Source organism: Coregonus clupeaformis, unplaced genomic scaffold (genome assembly GCF_020615455.1).
Source record: "Coregonus clupeaformis isolate EN_2021a unplaced genomic scaffold, ASM2061545v1 scaf0811, whole genome shotgun sequence".
In the NCBI taxonomy this organism is placed as follows: domain Eukaryota; kingdom Metazoa; phylum Chordata; class Actinopteri; order Salmoniformes; family Salmonidae; genus Coregonus; species Coregonus clupeaformis.
Genome location: NW_025534266.1, coordinates 59334 through 73630, shown reverse-complemented (window position 1 = coordinate 73630; position 14297 = coordinate 59334). Strand labels below are relative to the sequence as shown.

Here is a 14297-nt window from a genome sequence, read left to right as displayed (position 1 = left end):
TACATGACCTGGTTACATGACCTGTATCAACAGTATCAGCTGTGTTACCATCCACAAAGCTCCTCCATGTCTCTCTCTTTAGATTGCAGTCATTTTCATCACTGTAACTGAAATGAAGAAAGAGTATCCCTACGTGATCCAGCTGTTGCCCCCGGACTGCGTGTGCCACCTGTCCCCCCCAGACCCGTCAGTCCTCTCAACCACCGCAGCCCTCTTCCTCACTGCCCTGGTCATGATTCTGGGAGAGGTGAGAGATGTAGCTCAGTAGGCAACGTTGTTGTGGGTATCATTCTGGGAGAGGTGAGAGGTTGTTGTGGGTATCATTCTGGGAGAGGTGAGAGGTGAGAGGTGAGAGGTTGTTGTGGGTATCCTTCTGTGAGAGGTGAGAGGTTGTTGTGGGTATCATTCTGGGAGAGGTGAGAGGTGAGAGGTGAGAGGTTGTTGTGGGTATCCTTCTGTGAGAGGTGAGAGGTTGTTGTGGGTATCATTCTGGGAGAGGTGAGAGGTGAGATGTTGTTGTGGGTATCATTCTGGGAGAGGTGAGAGGTTGTTGTGGGTATCATTCTGGGAGAGGTGAGAGATGTAGCTCAGTAGGCAACGTTGTTGTGGGTATCCTTCTGGGAGAGGTGAGAGGTGAGAGGTTGTTGTGGGTATCATTCTGGGAGAGGTGAGAGGTGAGAGGTTGTTGTGGGTATCATTCTGGGAGAGGTGAGAGGTTGTTGTGGGTATCATTCTGGGAGAGGTGAGAGGTGAGAGGTGAGAGGTTGTTGTGGGTATCATTCTGGGAGAGGTGAGAGATGTAGCTCAGTAGGCAACGTTGTTGTGGGTATCCTTCTGGGAGAGGTGAGAGGTTGTTGTGGGTATCATTCTGGGAGAGGTGAGAGGTGAGAGGTTGTTGTGGGTATCATTCTGGGAGAGGTGAGAGGTTGTTGTGGGTATCATTCTGGGAGAGGTGAGAGATGTAGCTCAGTAGGCAACGTTGTTGTGGGTATCCTTCTGGGAGAGGTGAGAGGTGAGAGGTTGTTGTGGGTATCATTCTGGGAGAGGTGAGAGATGTAGCTCAGTAGGCAACGTTGTTGTGGGTATCCTTCTGGGAGAGGTGAGAGGTGAGAGGTTGTTGTGGGTATCATTCTGGGAGAGGTGAGAGGTTGTTGTGGGTATCATTCTGGGAGAGGTGAGAGGTGAGAGGTGAGAGGTTATCATTCCTGCTGCCACCCATTTGAGACTGTCTGTTGGAGAAAAGCTTCTGCTAAATGCCATGTATCATATTATTACGTTATTATGTCAGGTGTTCTCCAGGAGGATCAGGAGGAAGATCTGCTCCTCCTTCTACAGAGACAGAGAGGAGGAACGGGCCCTGTACCTCCGGGACAAGATTCTATTAAAGATGGAGGATGAGGGAAACATTTCGTAGATCGGTGAATGGAATTGTTATTTTTTGGTTATTTCATGTCTTTATATGATGTCCATTCTTTAGATCAATCAATCAATCAATGAATCAATAATGTGATTATGATACAGTAAGTCAAATTGAAATCTACTTTACAGACACTGGAAGGAGAAACAGACCATACACCTCAGGAACAAGATTCTACTGAATGTTGACTGGAAATTAACAAGATCATCTGCGTTCTAGATTTTTTAGATTGGTGTATCAACATTTGTGCTGATCATTGTTTAGATCAATGTCGATCAATCGTATACAATAATCAATCGATCGATCAATCAATCATATACATTAATACATTAATCATATACATTAATCCATCAATCAATCATATACATGAATCAATCAAACATATACTGTACATTAATCAATCAATCAATCATGTGAATAAGATAATTCACTTTAAATCTAATTAAAATCAATATAACCTATCCATCTGACTCTGTGTTCAATGTAACCATCCACAAGTACACTGACCGGAAATAACCGGACCAAGTACACTGACCAGTTACTTATAAAACATATTAATCACTACACCAAAAAGGACCAGTTACTTATAAAACATATTCATCACAACACCAAAAAGGACCAGTTATTTATAAAACAATATTAATCACTACACCAAAAACGACCAGTTATTTATAAAACATATTCATCACTACACCAAAAAGGACCAGTTATTTATAAAACATATTAATCACTACACTGTGGGAGAAAATAATTACAGTTCAGGAGCAGTTCAGTCGATTGTTCCAGAGGCACTATAGTCAAAAGTGGTCAACTATATAGGGAATAGGGTGCTATTTGGGACACATTCAGAGAATGCTATATCACTTGACATTCTAATACCCTGCTGATAGAAGGAGTGCTGAAGGGGGTTAGCTAAGGTTCAATGCTGATAGAAGGAGCTCTGAAGGGGGTTAGCTAGGGTTCACTGCTGATAGAAGGAGCTCTGAAAGGGGGTTAGCTAGGGTTCACTGCGGATAGAAGGAGCTCTGAAAGGGGGTTAGCTAGGGTTCACTGCTGATAGAAGGAGCTCTGAAAGGGGGTTAGATAGGGTTCACTGCTGATAGAAGGAGCTCTGAAAGGGGGTTAGCTAGGGTTCACTGCTGATAGAAGGAGCTCTGAAAGGGGGTTAGCTAGGGTTCACTGCTGATAGAAGGAGCTCTGAAAGGGGGTTAGCTAGGGTTCACTGCTGATAGAAGGAGCTCTGAAAGCGGGGGTTAGCTAGGGTTCACTGCTGATAGGAGCTCTGAAAGGGGGTTAGCTAGGGTTCACTGCTGATAGAAGGAGCTCTGAAAGGGGGTTAACTATTGTTAACTGCTGATAGAAGGAGCTTCGAAAGGGGGTTAACTAGGGTTCACTGCTGACAGAAGGAGCTCTGAAAGGGGGTTAGCTAAGGTTCACTGCTAATAGAAGGAGCTCTGAAAGGAGGTTAGCTAGGGTTCACTGCTGATAGAAGGAGCTCTGAAAGGGGGTTAGCTAGGGTTCACTGCTGATAGAAGGAAATCTGAAAGGAGGTTAGCTAGGGTTCACTGCTGATAGGAGCTCTGAAAGGGGGTTAGCTAGGGTTCACTGCTGATAGGAGCTCTGAAAGGGGGTTAGCTAGGGTTCACTGCTGATAGAAGGAGCTCTGAAAGGGGGTTAGCTAGGGTTCACTGCTGATAGAAGGAGCTCTGAAAGGGGGTTAGCTAGGGTTCACTGCTGATAGAAGGAGCTCTGAAAGGGGGTTAGCTTGGGTTCACTGCTGATAGAAGGAGCTCCGAAAGGGGGTTAGCTAGGGTTCACTGCTGATAGAAGGAGCTCTGAAAGGGGGTTAGCTAGGGTTCACTGCTGATAGAAGGAGCTCTGAAAGGGGGTTAGCTAGGGTTCACTGCTGATAGAAGGAGATCTGAAAGGGGGTTAGCTAGGGTTCACTGCTGATAGAAGGAGCTCCGAAAGGGGGTTAGCTAGGGTTCACTGCTGATAGGAGCTCTGAAAGGGGGTTAGCTAGGGTTCACTGCTGATAGAAGGAGCTCTGAAATGGAGTTAGCTAGGGTTCACTGCTGATAGAAGGAGCTCTGAAAGGGGGTTAGTTAGGGTTCACTGCTGATAGAAGGAGCTCTGAAAGGGGGTTAGCTAGGGTTCACTGCTGATAGAAGGAGCTCTGAAAGGGGGTTAGCTAGGGTTCACTGCTGATAGGAGCTCTGAAAGGGGGTTAGCTAGGGTTCACTGCTGATAGGAGCTCTGAAGGGGGTTAGCTAGGGTTCACTGCTGATAGGAGCTCTGAAATGGGGGTTAGCTAGGGTTCACTGCTGATAGGAGCTCTGAAAGGGGTTAGATAGGGTTCACTGCTGATAGAAGGAGCTCTGAAAGAGGGTTAGCTAGGGTTCACTGCTGATAGAAGGAGCTCTGAAATGGGGGTTAGCTAGGGTTCACTGCTGATAGGAGCTCTGAAGGGGGTTAGCTAGGGTTCACTGCTGATAGGAGCTCTGAAATGGGGGTTGCTAGGTTCACTGCTGATAGGAGCTCTGAAAGGGTTAGATAGGGTTCACTGCTGATAGAAGGAGCTCTGAAAGGGGGTTAGCTAGGGTTCACTGCTGATAGAAGGAGCTCCGAAAGGGGGTTAGCTAGGGTTCACTGCTGATAGAAGGAGCTCTGAAAGGGGGTTAGCTAGGGTTCACTGCTGATAGGAGCTCTGAAAGTGGGTTAGCTAGGGTTCACTGCTGATAGGAGCTCTGAAAGTGGGTTAGCTAGGGTTCACTGCGGATAGAAGGAGCTATCAAAGGGGGTTAGCTAGGGTCCCCTGCTGATAGAAGGAGCTCTGAAAGGGGGTTAGCTATGGTTCACTGCTGATAGAAGGAGCTCTGAAAGGGTTAGCTAGGGTTCACTGCTGATAGAAGGAGATCTGAAAGGGGTTAGCTAGGGTTCACTGCTGATAGAAGGAGCTCCGAAAGGGAGTTAGCTAGGGTTCACTGCTGATAGGAGCTCTGAAAGGGGGTTAGCTAGGGTTCACTGCTGATAGAAGGAGCTCTGAAATGGGGTTAGCTAGGGTTCACTGCTGATAGAAGGAGCTCTGAAAGGGGGTTAGCTAGGGTTCACTGCTTATAGAAGGAGCTCCGAAAGGGGGTTAGCTAGGGTTCACTGCTGATAGAAGGAGCTCTGAAAGGGGTTAGCTAGGGTTCACTGCTGATAGAAGGAGCTATCAAAGGGGGTTAGCTAGGGTTCACTGCTGATAGAAGGAGCTCCGAAAGGGGGTTAGCTAGGGTTCACTGCTGATAGAAGGAGCTCTGAAAGGGGGTTAGCTAGGGTTCACTGCTGATAGAAGGAACTCTGAAAGGAGGTTAGCTAGGGTTCACTGCTGATAGGAGCTCTGAAAGGGGGTTAGCTAGGGTTCACTGCTGATAGGAGCTCTGAAAGGGGGTTAGCTAGGGTTCACTGCTGATAGAAGGAGCTCTGAAAGGGGGTTAGCTAGGGTTCACTGCTGATTAAAGGAGCTCTGATAGGGGGTTAGCTAGGGTTCACTGCTGATAGAAGGAGCTCTGAAAGGGGGTTAGCTAGGGTTCACTGCTGATAGAAGGAGATCTGAAAGGAGGTTAGCTAGGGTTCACTGCTGATAGAAGGAGCTCCGAAAGGGGGTTAGCTAGGGTTCACTGCTGATAGGAGCTCTGAAAGGGGGTTAGCTAGGGTTCAGTGCTGATAGAAGGAGCTCTGAAAGGGGTTAGCTAGGGTTCACTGCTGATAGAAGGAGCTCTGAAAGGGTGTTAGCTAGGGTTCACTGCTGATAGAAGGAGCTCTGAAAGGGGGTTAGCTAGGGTTCACTGCTGATAAAAGGAGCTCCGAAAGGGGGTTAGCTAGGGTTCACTGCTGATAGAAGGAGCTCTGAAAGGGGGTTAGCTAGGGTTCACTGCTGATAGAAGGAGCTCTGAAAGGGGGTTAGCTAGGGTTCACTGCTGATAGAAGGAGCTCTGAAAGGGGGTTAGCTAGGGTTCACTGCTGATAGGAGCTCTGAAAGGGGGTTAGCTAGGGTTCACTGCTGATAGGAGCTCTGAAGGGGGTTAGCTAGGGTTCACTGCTGATAGGAGCTCTGAAATGGGGGTTAGCTAGGGTTCACTGCTGATAGGAGCTCTGAAAGGGGGTTAGATAGGGTTCACTGCTGATAGAAGGAGCTCTGAAAGAGGGTTAGCTAGGGTTCACTGCTGATAGAAGGAGCTCTGAAAGGGGGTTAGCTAGGGTTCACTGCTGATAGAAGGAGCTCTGAAAGGGGGTTAGCTAGGGTTCACTGCTGATAGGAGCTCTGAAAGGGGGTTAGCTTAGGGTTCACTGCTGATAGGAGCTCTGAAAGGGGGGTTAGCTAGGGTTCACTGCTGATAGAAGGAGCTCTGAAAGGGGGTTAGCTAGGGTTCACTGCTGATAGAAGGAGCTCTGAAAGGGGGTTAGCTAGGGTTCACTGCTGATAGAAGGAGCTCTGAAAGGGGGTTAGCTAGGGTTCACTGCTGATAGAAGGAGATCTGAAAGGAGGTTAGCTAGGGTTCACTGCTGATAGAAGGAGCTCCGAAAGGGGGTTAGCTAGGGTTCACTGCTGATAGGAGCTCTGAAAGGGGGTTAGCTAGGGTTCACTGCTGATAGAAGGAGCTCTGAAATGGGGTTGGCTAGGGTTCACTGCTGATAGAAGGAGCTCTGAAAGGGGGTTAGCTAGGGTTCACTGCTTATAGAAGGAGCTCCGAAAGGGGGTTAGCTAGGGTTCACTGCTGATAGAAGGAGCTCTGAAAGGGGGTTAGCTAGGGTTCACTGCTGATAGAAGGAGCTCTGAAAGGGGGTTAGCTAGGGTTCACTGCTGATAGTTCTGTTATAATCTCCACCCGGCACAGCCAGAAGAGGACTGGCCACCCCTCATAGCCTGGTTCCTCTCTAGGTTTCTTCCTAGGCTTTCGCCTTTCTAGGGAGTTTTTCCTAGCCACCGTGCTTCTACACCTGCATTACTAGCTGTTTGGGGTTTTAGGCTGGGTTTCTGTACAGCACTTCGAGATATTAGCTGATGTAAGAAGGGCTATATAAAATAAAATTGATTGATTGATTGATTGATAGAAGGAGCTCTGAAAGGGGGTTAGCTAGGGTTCAATGGTGATAGAAGGAGCTCCGAAAGGGGGTTAGCTAGGGTTCACTGCTGATAGAAGGAGCTCTGAAAGGGGGTTAGCTAGGGTTCACTGCTGATAGAAGGAGCTCTGAAAGGGGGTTAGCTAGGGTTCACTGCTGATAGAAGGAGCTCTGAAAGGGGGTTAGCTAGGGTTCACTGCTGATAGGAGCTCTGAAAGGGGGTTAGCTAGGATTCACTGCTGATAGGAGCTCTGAAGGGGGTTAGCTAGGGTTCACTGCGGATAGAAGGAGCTCTGAAAGGGGGTTAGCTAGGGTTCACTGCTGATAGAAGGAGCTCTGAAAGGGGGTTAGCTAGGGTTCACTGCTGATAGAAGGAGCTCCGAAAGGGGGTTAGCTAGGGTTCACTGCTGATAGAAGGAGCTCCGAAAGGGGGTTAGCTAGGGTTCACTGCTGATAGAAGGAGCTCTGAAAGTGGGTTAGCTAGGGTTCACTGCTGATAGGAGCTCTGAAAGGGGGTTAGCTAGGGCTCACTGCTGATAGGAGCTCTGAAGGGGTTAGCTAGGGTTCACTGCTGATAGGAGCTCTGAAATGGGGGTTAGCTAGGGTTCACTGCTGATAGGAGCTCTGAAAGGGGGTTAGATAGGGTTCACTGCTGATAGAAGGAGCTCTGAAAGGGGGTTAGCTAGGGTTCACTGCTGATAGAAGGAGCTCTGAAAGGGGGTTAGCTTAGGTTCACTGCTGATAGAAGGAGCTCAGAAAGGGGTTAGCTAGGGTTCACTGCTGATAGAAGGAGCTCTGAAAGGAGGTTAGATAGGGTTCACTGCTGATAGAAGGAGCTCTGAAAGGGGGTTAGATAGGGTTCACTGCTGATAGAAGGAGCTCTGAAAGGGGGTTAGCTAGGGTTCACTGCTGATAGAAGGAGCTCTGAAAGGGGTTAGCTTGGGTTCACTGCTGATAGAAGGAGCTCTGAAAGGGGGTTAGCTAGGATTCACTGCTGATAGAAGGAGCTCGGAAAGGGGTTAGCTAGGGTTCACTGCTGATAGAAGGAGCTCTGAAAGGGGGTTAGCTAGGGTTCACTGCTGATAGGAGCTCTGAAAGGGGGTTAGCTAGGGTTCACTGCTGATAGGAGCTCTGAAGGAGGTTAGCTAGGGTTCACTGCTGATAGGAGCTCTGAAATGGGGGTTAGCTAGGGTTCACTGCTGATAGGAGCTCTGAAAGGGGGTTAGATAGGGTTCACTGCTGATAGAAGGAGATCTGAAGAGTGTTAGCTAGGGTTCACTGCTGATAGAAGGAGATCTGAAAGGGGGTTAGCTAGGGTTCACTGCTGATAGGAGCTCTGACAGGAGGTTAGCTAAGGTTCACTGCTGATAGAAGGAGCTCTGAAAGGGGGTTAACTATTGTTAACTGCTGATAGAAGGAGCTTTGAAAGGGGGTTAACTAGGGTTCACTGCTGACAGAAGGAGCTCTGAAAGGGGGTTAGCTAGGGTTCACTGCTAATAGAAGGAGCTCTGAAAGGAGGTTAGCTAGGGTTCACTGCGGATAGAAGGAGCTCTGAAAGGAGGTTAGCTAGGGTTCACTGCGGATAGAAGGAGCTCTGAAAGGAGGTTAGCTAGGGTTCACTGCGGATAGAAGGAGCTCTGAAAGGAGGTTAGCTAGGGTTCACTGCTGATAGAAGGAGCTCTGAAAGGGGGTTAGCTAGGGTTCACTGCTGATAGAAGGAGCTATCAAATGGGGTTAGCTAGGGTTCACTGCTGATAGAAGGAGCTCCGAAAGGGGGTTAGCTAGGGTTCACTGCTGATAGAAGGAGCTCTGAAAGGGGGTTAGCTAGGGTTCACTGCTGATAGAAGGAACTCTGAAAGGAGGTTAGCTAGGGTTCACTGCTGATAGAAGGAGCTCTGAAAGGGGGTTAGCTAGGGTTCACTGCTGATAGAAGGAGCTATCAAAGGGGGTTAGCTAGGGTTCACTGCTGATAGAAGGAGCTCCGAAAGGGGGTTAGCTAGGGTTCACTGCTGATAGAAGGAGCTCTGAAAGGAGGTTAGCTAGGGTTCACTGCTGATAGGAGCTCTGAAAGGGGGTTAGCTAGGTTCACTGCTGATAGGAGCTCTGAAAGGGGGTTAGCTAGGGTTCACTGCTGATAGAAGGAGCTCTGAAAGGGGCTTAGCTAGGATTCACTGCTGATTAAAGGAGCTCTGAAAGGGGGTTAGCTAGGGTTCACTGCTGATAGAAGGAGCTCTGAAAGGGGGTTAGCTAGGGTTCACTGCTGATAGAAGGAGATCTGAAAGGAGGTTAGCTAGGGTTCACTGCTGATAGAAGGAGCTCCGAAAGGGGGTTAGCTAGGGTTCACTGCTGATAGGAGCTCTGAAAGGGGTTAGCTAGGGTTCACTGCTGATAGAAGGAGCTCTGAAAGGGGGTTAGCTAGGGTTCACTGCTGATAGAAGGAGCTCTGAAAGGGGGTTAGCTAGGGTTCACTGCTGATAGAAGGAGCTCTGAAAGGGGGTTAGCTAGGGTTCACTGCTGATAGAAGGAGCTCCGAAAGGGGTTAGCTAGGGTTCACTGCTGATAGAAGGAGCTCTGAAAGGGGGTTAGCTAGGGTTCACTGCTGATAGAAGGAGCTCTGAAAGGGGGTTAGCTAGGGTTCACTGCTGATAGAAGGAGCTCTGAAAGGGGGTTAGCTAGGGTTCACTGCTGATAGGAGCTCTGAAAGGGGGTTAGCTAGGGTTCACTGCGGATAGGAGCTCTGAAGGGGGTTAGCTAGGGTTCACTGCTGATAGGAGCTCTGAAATGGGGGTTAGCTAGGGTTCACTGCTGATAGGAGCTCTGAAAGGGGGTTAGATAGGGTTCACTGCTGATAGAAGGAGCTCTGAAAGAGGGTTAGCTAGGGTTCACTGCTGATAGAAGGAGCTCTGGAAGGGGTTAGCTAGGGTTCACTGCTGATAGAAGGAGCTCTGAAAGGGGGTTAGCTAGGGTTCACTGCTGATAGGAGCTCTGAAAGGGGGTTAGCTAGGGTTCACTGCTGATAGGAGCTCTGAAAGGGGTTAGCTAGGGTTCACTGCTGATAGGAGCTCTGAAAGGGGTTAGCTAGGGTTCACTGCTGATAGAAGGAGCTCTGAAAGGGGGTTAGCTAGGGTTCACTGCTGATAGAAGGAGATCTGAAAGGAGGTTAGCTAGGGTTCACTGCTGATAGAAGGAGCTCCGAAAGGGGGTTAGCTAGGGTTCACTGCTGATAGGAGCTCTGAAAGGGGTTTAGCTAGGGTTCACTGCTGATAGAAGGAGCTCTGAAAGGGGGTTAGCTAGGGTTCACTGCTGATAGAAGGAGCTCTGAAATGGGGTTAGCTAGGGTTCACTGCTTATAGAAGGAGCTCCGAAAGGGGGTTAGCTAGGGTTCACTGCTGATAGAAGGAGCTCTGAAAGGGGTTAGCTAGGGTTCACTGCTGATAGAAGGAGCTCTGAAAGGGGGTTAGCTAGGGTTCACTGCTGATAGAAGGAGCTCTGAAAGGGGTTAGCTAGGGTTCACTGCTGATAGAAGGAGCTCCGAAATGGGGTTAGCTAGGGTTCACTGCTGTTAGAAGGAGCTCTGAAAGGGGGTTAGCTAGGGTTCACTGCTGATAGAAGGAGCTCTGAAAGGGGGTTAGCTAGGGTTCACTGCTGATAGAAGGAGCTCTGAAAGGGGGTTAGCTAGGGTTCACTGCTGATAGGAGCTCTGAAAGGGGGTTAGCTAGGATTCACTGCTGTTAGGAGCTCTGAAGGGGGTTAGCTAGGGTTCACTGCTGATAGGAGCTCTGAAATGGGGGTTAGCTAGTGTTCACTGCTGATAGGAGCTCTGAAAGGGGGTTAGATAGGGTTCACTGCTGATAGAAGGAGCTCTGAAAGAGGGTTAGCTAGGGTTCACTGCTGATAGAAGGAGCTCTGAAAGGGGGTTAGCTTGGGTTCACTGCTGATAGAAGGAGCTCAGAAAGGGGTTAGCTAAGGGTTCACTGCTGATAGAAGGAGCTCTGAAAGGGGGTTAGATAGGGTTCACTGCTGATAGAAGGAGCTCTGAAAGCGGGTTAGCTAGGGTTCACTGCTGATAGAAGGAGCTCTGAAAGGGGGTTAGCTAGGGTTCACTGCTGATAGAAGGAGCTCTGAAAGGGGGTTAGCTTGGGTTCACTGCTGATAGAAGGAGCTCTGAAAGGGGGTTAGCTAGGGTTCACTGCTGATAGAAGGAGCTCCGAAAGGGGGTTAGCTAGGGTTCACTGCTGATAGAAGGAGCTCTGAAAGGGGGTTAGCTATGGTTCACTGCTGATAGGAGCTCTGAAAGGGGGTTAGCTAGGGTTCACTGCTGATAGGAGCTCTGAAGGGGTTAGCTAGGGTTCACTGCTGATAGGAGCTCTGAAATGGGGGTTAGCTAGGGTTCACTGCTGATAGGAGCTCTGAAAGGGGGTTAGATAGGGTTCACTGCTGATAGAAGGAGATCTGAAAGGGGGTTAGCTAGGGTTCACTGCTGATAGAAGGAGCTCTGAAAGGGGGTTAGCTAGGGTTCACTGCTGATAGAAGGAGATCTGAAGAGTGTTAGCAAGGGTTCACTTCTGATAGAAGGAGATCTGAAAGGGGGTTAGCTAGGGTTCACTGCTGATAGGAGCTCTGACAGGACGTTAGCTATGGTTCACTGCTGATAGAAGGAGCTCTGAAAGGGGGTTAGCTATGGTTCACTGCTGATAGAAGGAGCTCTGAAAGGGGGTTAGCTAGGGTTCACTGCTGATAGAAGGAGCTCTGAAAGGGGGTTAACTATTGTTAACTGCTGATAGAAGGAGCTTCGAAAGGGGGTTAACTAGGGTTCACTGCTGATAGAAGGAGCTCTGAAAGTGGGTTAGCTAGGGTTCACTGCTAATAGAAGGAGCTCTGAAAGGAGGTTAGCTAGGGTTCACTGCGGATAGAAGGAGCTCTGAAAGGAGGTTAGCTAGGGTTCACTGCGGATAGAAGGAGCTCTGAAAGGAGGTTAGCTAGGGTTCACTGCTGATAGGAGCTCTGAAAGGGGGTTAGCTAGGGTTCACTGCTGATAGAAGTAACTCTGAAAGGGGGTTAGCTAGGGTTCACTGCGGATAGAAGGAGCTATCAAAGGGGGTTAGCTAGGGTTCACTGCTGATAGAAGGAGCTCCAAAGGGGTTAGTTAGGGTTCACTGCTGATAGAAGGAGCTCTGAAAGGGGTTAGCTAGGGTTCACTGCTGATAGAAGGAGCTCTGAAAGGGGGTTAGCTAGGGTTCACTGCTGATAGAAGGAACTCTGAAAGGAGGTTAGCTAGGGTTCACTGCTGATAGGAGCTCTGAAAGGGGGTTAGCTAGGGTTCACTGTTGATAGAAGGAGCTCTGAAAGGGGGTTAGCTAGGGTTCACTGCTGATAGAAGGAGCTTTGAAAGGGGGTTAGCTAGGGTTCACTGCTGATAGAAGGAGATCTGAAAGGAGGTTAGCTAGGGTTCACTGCTGATAGAAGGAGCTCCGAAAGGGGGTTAGCTAGGATTCACTGCTGATAGAAGGAGCTCTGACAGGGGGTTAGCTAGGGTTCACTGCTGATAGAAGGAGCTCTGAAAGGGGGTTAGCTAGGGTTCACTGCGGATAGAAGGAGCTCTGAAAGGAGGTTAGCTAGGGTTCACTGCGGATAGAAGGAGCTCTGAAAGGAGGTTAGCTAGGGTTCACTGCTGATAGAAGGAGCTCCGAAAGGGGGTTAGTTAGGGTTCACTGCTGATAGAAGGAGCTCTGAAAGGGGGTTAGCTAGGGTTCACTGCTGATAGAAGGAGCTCTGAAAGGGGGTTAGCTAGGGTTCACTGCTGATAGAAGGAACTCTGAAAGGAGGTTAGCTAGGGTTCACTGCTGATAGGAGCTCTGAAAGGGGGTTAGCTAGGGTTCACTGCTGATAGAAGGAGCTCTGAAAGGGGGTTAGCTAGGGTTCACTGCTGATAGAAGGAGCTCTGAAAGGGGGTTAGCTAGGGTTCACTGCTGATAGAAGGAGATCTGAAAGGAGGTTAGCTAGGGTTCACTGCTGATAGAAGGAGCTCCGAAAGGGGGTTAGCTAGGGTTCACTGCTGATAGGAGCTCTGAAAGGGGGTTAACTATTGTTAACTGCTGATAGAAGGAGCTCTGAAAGGGGGTTAACTATTGTTAACTGCTGATAGAAGGAGCTTCGAAAGGGGGTTAACTAGGGTTCACTGTTGACAGAAGGAGCTCTGAAAGGGGGTTAACTAGGGTTCACTGCTGATAGAAGGAACTCTGAAAGGAGGTTAGCTAAGGTTCACTGCTGATAGAAGGAGCTCTGAAAGGGGGTTAACTACTGTTAACTGCTAATAGAAGGAGCTTCGAAAGGGGGTTAACTAGGGTTCACTGCTGACAGAAGGAGATCTGAAAGGGGGTTAGCTAGGGTTCACTGCTAATAGAAGGAGCTCTGAAAGGAGGTTAGCTAGGGTTCACTGCGGATAGAAGGAGCTATCAAAGGGGGTTAGCTAGGGTTCACTACTGATAGAAGGAGCTCCGAAAGGGGGTTAGCTAGGGTTCACTGCTGATAGAAGGAGCTCTGAAAGGGGGTAAGCTAGGGTTCACTGCTGATAGAAGGGGCTCCGAAAGGAGGTTAGCTAGGATTCACTGCTGATAGAAGGAGCTCTGACAGGGGGTTAGCTAGGGTTCACTGCTGATAGAAGGAGCTCTGAAAGGGGGTTAGCTAGGGTTCACTGCTGATAGAAGGAGCTCTGAAAGGGGGTTAGCTAGGGTTCACTGCTGATAGGAGCTCTGAAAGTGGGTTAGCTAGGGTTCACTGCTGATAGAAGGAGCTCCGAAAGGGGGTTAGCTAGGGTTCACTGCTGATAGAGGGAGCTCTGAAAGGGGGTTAGCTAGGGTTCACTGCTGATAGAAGGAGCTCTGAAAGGGGTTTAGCTAGGGTTCACTGCTGATAGAAGGAGCTCTGAAAGTGGGTTAGCTAGGGTTCACTGCTGATAGGAGTTCTGAAAGTGGGTTAGCTAGGGTTCACTGCTGATAGAAGGAACTCCGAAAGGGGGTTAGATAGGGTTCACTGCTGATAGAAGGAGCTCTGAAAGGGGGTTAACTATTGTTAACTGCTGATAGAAGGAGCTCCGAAAGGGGGTTAACTAGGGTTCACTGCTGATAGAAGGAGCTCTGAAAGTGGGTTAGCTTGGGTTCACTGCTGATAGAAGGAGCTCTGAAAGGGAGTTAGCTAGGGTTCACTGCTGATAGGAGCTCTGAAAGGGGGTTAGCTAGGGTTCACTGCTGATAGGAGCTCTGAAAGGGGGTTAGCTAAGGTTCACTGCTGATAGGAGCTCTGAAAGGGGGTTAGCTAGGTTCACTGCTGATAGAAGGAGCTCTGAAAGGGGGTTAACTATTGTTAACTGCTGATAGAAGGAGCTCTGAAAGGGGTTAGCTAGGGTTCACTGCTGATAGAAGGAGCTATGAAAGGGGTTAGCTAGGGTTAACTGCTGATAGAAGGAGCTCTGAAAGGAGGTTAGCTAGGGTTCACTGCTAATAGAAGGAGCTCTGAAAGGAGGTTAGCTAGGGTTCACTGCTGATAGAAGGAGCTCTGAAAGGGGGTTAACTATTGTTAACTGCTGATAGAAGGAGCTCCGAAAGGGGGGTTAACTAGGGTTCACTGCTGATAGAAGGAGCTCTGAAAGGGGTTAACTAGGGTTCACTGCTGATAGAAGGAGCTCTGAAAGGAGGTTAGCTAGGGTTCACTGGCGGATAGAAGGAGCTATCAAAGGGGGGTTAGCTAGGGTTGACTGCTGATAGAAGGAGCTCTG

The 14297-nt window shown here is 49.0% G+C and overlaps 1 long non-coding RNA gene across 1 annotated transcript; it reads left to right on the top strand.

Moving 5' to 3' along the window:
- The first annotated feature begins 60 nt into the window (after positions 1-60).
- Positions 61-1696, top strand: LOC123485712. The gene is made up of 3 exons (XR_006659124.1): positions 61-247; positions 1289-1418; positions 1549-1696. It is a non-coding gene; the product is annotated as an uncharacterized LOC123485712 (long non-coding RNA).
- The last annotated feature ends 12601 nt before the right edge of the window (positions 1697-14297 follow it).